A 7500-nucleotide genomic window follows, 5' to 3' on the forward strand; every position below is an offset into this window, starting at 1 on the left:
TTCACTTTTGAAGGTTTGTTGTTACACACACAATACTGCCACAGAACACTTCTTCTGTGTCACATCGTGACACATCGGGTCACTAGAGAGATTTCAGAGGTTGGCTCGTGAGGCTAGTACTGCCAACGTCTCTGCCAAACTGTTTTCTTTTCACTGCTAGATATATCACGCCCACCTTGAACTTCTGACCAATCACAATAGTCAAAATATCTCAGAGGCGCAGAACCACAGAAAAAAGGTTCAGAGACCGCCCACCTAAAGCTCCGAATGACGTCCTATTACGAAGACCCTGTTGAAGACCTAGGTGTCGAAACGCGTCGGTCAGCTGTTGCCTTGCTCCTCTGCTAAATAAATTATTATATATTTTTTCACCTGAAGACGGAGTGCCGCAGTATTTTTTCCCTATAGTCACCTCACCACAAGCAGCACTTTGGTTTCCTTTGCTTCGACGTCCTATAGTTTGTAGCCTGCTGAAAACGGACAAACGTTGCCGGTTCTGGTGTGGCGTGCGTTGGGCTTTGGTAGTACCAGTATCTTAGAGGTAGTGTCGGCAGGGCGGGTGATGCTGATTAGTTCTGTGTGTGATGTTGGGTGACGTTAGAGTAACCCTAGAAGCGAGTGAATCTTTCAGCTGACACAGCTGTCACACCTTGTACACACACACACGCACACACACACACACACACACACACACACACACACACACACACACACACACACACACACACACACACACACACACACACACACACACACACACACACACACACACACACACACACACAGAAAATGCACACACATGTGAGGTCAACACCAATTAGGCCTTCTCTTGCATTAGCCTAATTAACCAGGCCAAGAAAAGCACACCACACCCACTGTTCTGCACTGGGTACTGTTTCATATACCTCCCTGAAATGAAGGTGACTCCCCCCCCCCCCCACACACACACACACACACACACACACACACACACACACACACACACACACACACACACACACACACACACACACACACGCAGACATGGAGTTACAGAGACATTCAGCAGCAGAGCATCTGGCATCATCATGGTCCTGGCCAACACATCTCTAAAGTCTGACATAATACTTTGTTGCGTGCCAGTGTCAAAAAAAGAATGCTGATATACAAGTTTACAATGCATCTCAGAGCGACACAATGTAATTCACCACTGGTGAATTAATGGTGTAGACCAGTGGTTCTCAACCTTTTCAGGCTGCGACGCCCCAACATAATCATATTTGAACTGGGGACCTTCACCCTGACAAGCACTGGAATTGTAGGAGTTGAGGCATTACATTTAGACTTGGTTCCACAGAGTGAAACTAATGTTTTATGTTCGATCGTTGTAGGCATTGTGAGCTTTTAGATCAGCTATTTTCACAATTGTTGCCGCTTTCTAATATTATTTGACAATGTTTGACCAGTTTTTATAGTATAGCTTGTTGATTACTTTTGATGCAGTAATGGCATTTTTAAATTTAATTTTTCTTTCCTTTCTCTTTTTCTTTTTTTAGGTATTAGGTATTAAAAGTATTAAATTTCCACTTTACTGTCAGGCGGGCAGGGGCCTCAGGTACACTGTTACTTCAATCCACACCACACTTGGCACAAACACTGTTCAGGGGTCTGCCATGAGAATAGTTACACCAGGGGCCACGTGTGCCAGCCACCACAGGCACACCGTTGCTCCAATCCCAACCAAACTCGGCCCAAACTATAGTTCCACCAAGAAACCTAAATTGCACACATAGCACGGCAGTGATACAGCCTTCTTCTTTCACATATATTATAGAAACATGCCTCTATATACTCATGCCATTATTTTGTATGGCCAGTGTGGATATGTTTCATCCCTGCTTCTGGTCGGACTGAATTAAATACATGCATTTCCTTTTGACATGTTTGATATCACAATTGAATAAAATATGCATCTTAATCACATTGACAATAGAAAGGGGCAGGGCTTCAAGAGATATATATATATAGGCCAAAACGTGAAGCGGCCTGTTATGATGGACAGACAGACAGACAGACAGACAGACAGACAGACAGACAGACAGACAGACAGACAGACAGACAGGGGCGAAAAACATAATCTCCACCGCCCTGCTGTTCCGGCCCGGCGGAGATGACCATGTCATGTTCCTTCTCCTCCACGCGTGAACATGCTGCCTGTGACCTGTCAGCACCCACGAGCGGCCTGCAGACCGCAGCCATTTCTGACCCGTAGCATTAAATACACCTGGCCTTCGCCATCCATCTCCGGTGTTGCCACATAACGTTAATAATTAACACTATACAAGCCCGATAACTAGTTGCCTCGGCCACCGTTACAATGATTGGGTATATGTGCGGCTGTTAGCGGAGTTTACGATGGCGACACCCTCACGCACCCCCTGACATCTGTACACTAAGCATTTTGGTCGTACTAATCCGCACAATTTGTAGAGTGCCTCTGCGGCCAGGCTGACACAGGAAGAAATAAATAAATAAACGCGAGGACTCCGGTATCGACTAAATGTAAGGTCACTGTGTGTGTGTGTGTGTGTGTGTGTGTGTGTGTGTGTGTGTGTGTGTGTGTGTGTGTGTGTGTGTGTGTGTGTGTGTGTGTGTGTGTGTGTGTGTGGGAGGAGAAGGGGAAGGGGTTGTTAGGTTACCAACAAGCACAACCTAATACCTGATCCCGTCTGGCTGGCTCATGGCAACAGAGAGCCGTAGGGGGAATGAAGGACAGATTGAGGAGTGGAAATTAAGCTCAACTGACAATACATTTTGTTTTGAGTTTCACCTCTAACAAAAAGCAAAAAAATTAGGTCCTTCATTTAGCACTACTGACCTAATAAACAACCGGCCATGTCTAAAAACAGTTCCAGCAGGTATAGGAAAACAACCATGAAAAAGCTGTACTTACTGTTTACAGATGCAGGGTGTTTTCAGCAGGCGTTGTTTTCTGGATCACATAGGAAGCTTCCTCCACATATCTCTGCTGTGACTGAATTCTCTCTCTGCAGCCAAACTCACACACATACACACACACATCACATTGAGTCATACTGTAGGGCGTGTGTCTGTCTGGGAGTCACATGGAATGGGGAAAGGGTGTTTCACACACACACACACACACACACACACACACACACACACACACACACACACACACACACACACACACACACACACACACACCATATTATTCTTAACTGATCTCAATAGTAATAAAAGATAAATAAATAATACAAATAATAATAAAACTCACTGGCCTTCCTTTCCTCCACGCACATGCACACGCACACGCACACACACACGCGCACACACACACACACACACACACACACACGCGCACAAATACACCTCTTGTTTTTATTTATTTATTTCGTTTTTGTGTGTAATGTGTATAATATAATCCCATACGAGATGGGCCAAAATGATGGCATGACACAAAAACTGTATTATGTTCTGTCTGCCGCGCGACACACACACACACACACACACACACACACACACACACACACACACACACACACACACACACACTGTTGCCTTGTCATGCTAACCTCAGTGAAACATTGTTTTCAGGTGTGCTAACTTCATTTACTGGCATTCTGTGCTGTGTCTCGACATGCAGTGTGTTTGTTTAAGCCCCAGCCTGCGTTTCAGCCCCACCCTGCTAGCTTTAATGAGAGAACAATGCTCTAATATGTATCAAACTCCCACGCTCGCTGTGACTCATTCACATACTCACCTTCTAAGTAAACACCTGAGGAGTCTAAATCAGTGGTGGAAAAAGTACTCAAATGTTTGACTTAAGTAAAAGTATCAATACTGCAATGTAGAAGTAGCCTACTCTTTTACAAGTAAAAGTCCGGAATTCAAGTAAAAAGTACAAAAGTATTTTTATGAACATGTACTCAAAGTACCAAAAGTAAAAGTACTAAAATGTTTGAACGTAGCAGATCTACAAGCTCACAACGCGTTGCGATGCGACGCGTTGTGAGCATGGAGATCGGCTATTTTCAAATAGCCTAGGTATAAAATAGGGCTAAAGTGGTTAATGTATGTTCTATAATGTAATCATTTATATCTGCAAAGTAGTAACTAAAGTTTTCAAATAATTGTAGTGGAGTAAAAGTGTAATATTTTCCTCTGAAATGTAGTGGAGTAGAAGTAAAAGTATAGACAATTGGAAATACTCCAGTAAAGTAAAAGTACCTAAAGATTGTACTAAAAGTACAGTACTTGAGTAAATGTACTTAGTTACTTTACACCACTCATCTAAATGAATGTAGCTTGTTTCAACGTTCAAGGTGAACCACTTAAATCCCAAGTACTATACAGTCAGACAGACAGACAGACAGACAGACAGACAGACAGACAGACAGACAGACAGACAGACAGACAGTCAGCAGCATGCATAATAACAACAACAACAACAACAACAACACCAACACATTTATCAAGAACATGTGCTCCTCGGAGCACAGGTCTCCGCCAGGTCAGGTAGGTTATTGTGGTCTCCTGGTGGCGCTATAATAGGCCAATGTGAAAAGGGTGCCATTTCTTCTTAGGCCTTGCACGGAAATTGGAATTCATGATTTGAGGCATTTTGTTCCAAAAATGTGTTTTGCTAAATTAGACCTTCTGGTGGCGCTATAACAGGCCAATGTGAAAAGGGTGGCATTTCTTCTTGGGCCTAGTGGGAATGTGCGTGTGAAATTTCACTGACATCGCACGCTGCGTCATGATTTGGGGCATTTTGTTCAAAATGGACCTATCCTGCAAACTTGGGTTTTGCACAAATCGGCCTCCTGGTGGCGCTATAACAGGCCCAACTGAAAAATGTGGGGCAGAGGTTCTGAATTGGCATCCAGGGAGTGTGTGTGCACAGTTTCGCAGACCAACGGTGCCGGAGATTAGCTGCTCGCGGACAGACAGGACACGTGGACGGAAGGAAGGACGGACGGGGTGCAAAACATACTCTCTTGCCATGCGTTTTGGCCTGGCGGAGACAATAAGATAAATGTTAAAGTAGTAAATAAAAAAAACAGTAATTATGTCCAGTCTGTAATGTCCCCAAATCTCCCATGTTCAACAGGATAGAGATCTGAGTGTGAAGGCCGTAGCATTGTGATTCTTCAGTGACCCCTCATGTCAGGGCCGGACTGGGACCAAAATTCAGCCCTGGCATTTTGGTCCGAACCGGCCCATGTCCCCCCGGGCCGTTTTTTCACCCGGGGGGGGGGGGGTGCAACCACCTATGTTGCACCCCCCGCCCCATGTGCAACCACCTAGGTTGCACATGAACTTTGCAGCTGCACTGAGGTCACTGCTGGAAAGCATCCCAGCCCAAACATTAACGTAACTAATAATTGGGCCGCGCGACCCGGAAATGACCGCAATAATCCTAAAACGGGAGCAAAATTTTTTTTTGGGGTGGCCCAGCAGCCCACCGGGCATATGCCCGGTATGCCAAATGGCCAGTCCGCCCCTGCCTCATGCTCTGTGGATGGGGGTGTTGTCACCACTCTCATCAGGACAAAAGTGTAGGACTTAGAGAAGGACTGTGAACCAACAGTCAGGCTGGGTATTTAAATGAAAGTGTCCCTCATAGCTGTCCATAAAGTGGTTTCATTATGGAGCTAATCGTGCCACCCAGCTGACCAGTCTAGTAAAACGTACTAGAGGGAGCTCATTGCAGAAGGAGCGAGTGCATTCTCCGGCAGCGGCAGCAGCCACGGAACTACCGCGGAACTGCCGGTGGAGGAGCGGCAGCTCCCGGCAGTGACTGCCGGCGGTGGAGCGGCAGCTGCCGGCGGAGCAGCGGAACTGCCGCGGAACTGCCGGTGGAGGAGCGGCAGTCGCGGAACTGCCGGTGGAGGAGCCGCAGTCAACTTCTTTTTTCCGCCGATAAAGTATAGTTTTGGACCATGACGGAGGCGCGCCGACTCAGTAGACCTTGAGGCCAAGGAGTCGCGCCCGAGCGCCCCCAGGCGCGAGTGCCCGCGACGACCGGCCGATGGTCTACTAGTCGACTAAGCGCCGTCCGAGTTATGTACCGATAGGCACAGAATCGTAAATAATATTGGTGGGGACTGCGTTACACAAACGCAGCACACTCCCAAAGCTGGCGCCGCCGGCAGCTCCGCGGAAGCTCCCCGGAAGCTGCCGCTGCCGGAAAATGCACTCGCTGTCCCTCGCTCATTGATAGAACCAGTCCTCTATATGTGTTTTACACTGCTTAAGATACATTAAAGGACGACTTCACCCATTTTCAACCTGTCTTCATATAATTGGTCCTCACAATGCGTCGCATTGTGAGCTTTTAGATTGCTATTTTCAAAAGATTGTTTTCCTTTTAAATTTGTGAAATGGGACATTATTCATGATGAGTTATTTTACTTTTGTACATTTTGAATTCCGAACTTTTACTTGTAACAGACTATTTCTACATTGCAGTATTGATACGTTTACTTAAGTAAAACATTTGAGTACTTTTTCCACCACTGATGAAGTGCAGGTATGTCAGTTGAGAACGTTGTCGTTTCTCCATGGCAGACCCACATCAACAACATGCAGCGTTGTATAATCACATAGCAGTGAGATTCTCTTAGAGGGGCCGTTGTCTTTCCTAATTCCTCATGAGTTCTCTTTCCCATCTTTCCTCGACCTTCTGATGTTTTGCATCGAGGTCAAGGAAAAGTGGTTAGGTTAAGAAAATACCATGGTTGCCCATACCCTAGGTTGGGTTGGCGAAAGGGCCTTTCTGTGTGGAGTTTGCATGTTCTCCCCGTGTCTCCTAGGGTAGGTACCCTCACAAAAAACATGCAGTAATCCTGGTCTCTATACTGCCTCCGCCTGGTCAGCCGGGGCCTGATGGAGGGGAAAGGAACTGGTTGGAATAACGTGTTCCTTCCATGCGCTACGTCCTACCGGGGAAACTCCCCCCTGTCAAGTGATAAGAAGCGGTCTGCTAACTCCTCATGCATTGAAGGAAGCATGAGCTCAGTTCGGGGCTCTTCCCAGGCTGGCAGAGAGAGTGTAGCGCCCAGGATTACTTCGGCAATTGGCACTGGGTGAAAAAATGGATTACAAAATTGTGGGATAAAAAAAAAAGTGATTTGTTATACTATATGAGTCTATACCTTCATTCACTACATATACTATACGAGTCTATATCTTCATTCACTACATATATACCATACATGGGCAACTGGCGGTCCGGGGGCCACATGCGGCCCCCACCTTCACTTAATCCGGCCCGCAGGTTAATATCGGAATACTGATATATTATTGATTTAAGCTGTTACAATTCCAAACATGAAAACATAACCCGCTCTAATTACTTCAGTCTATATTCAAATTCTATTGCCTTTTTTTATGTCCAATGAATTTGTATTTAAGGTCATTAAGTTAACATAAGTATAACTAAATGCATTTGAAATGAAATAAAAATGTTACTTTTCAGGATGTCAATTAAAATAT

General features: G+C 45.6%; 1 protein-coding gene across 1 annotated transcript in view; it reads right to left on the bottom strand.

Moving 5' to 3' along the window:
- The window catches only part of LOC308084605 (protein S100-A1), a 29705-nt gene extending 26637 nt beyond the window's left edge, over window positions 1–3068 (bottom strand). The window contains exon 1 of the mRNA XM_080427343.1: window positions 2933–3068. The gene's annotated coding sequence lies outside the window, so the exon portion shown is untranslated. The remainder of the gene's footprint in view (window positions 1–2932) is intronic.
- Between the last annotated feature and the right edge of the window lie 4432 nt (window positions 3069–7500).

Source organism: Gymnoscopelus braueri (genome assembly GCF_963280865.1).
Source record: "Gymnoscopelus braueri genome assembly, chromosome: 4".
Taxonomy (NCBI): domain Eukaryota; kingdom Metazoa; phylum Chordata; class Actinopteri; order Myctophiformes; family Myctophidae; genus Gymnoscopelus; species Gymnoscopelus braueri.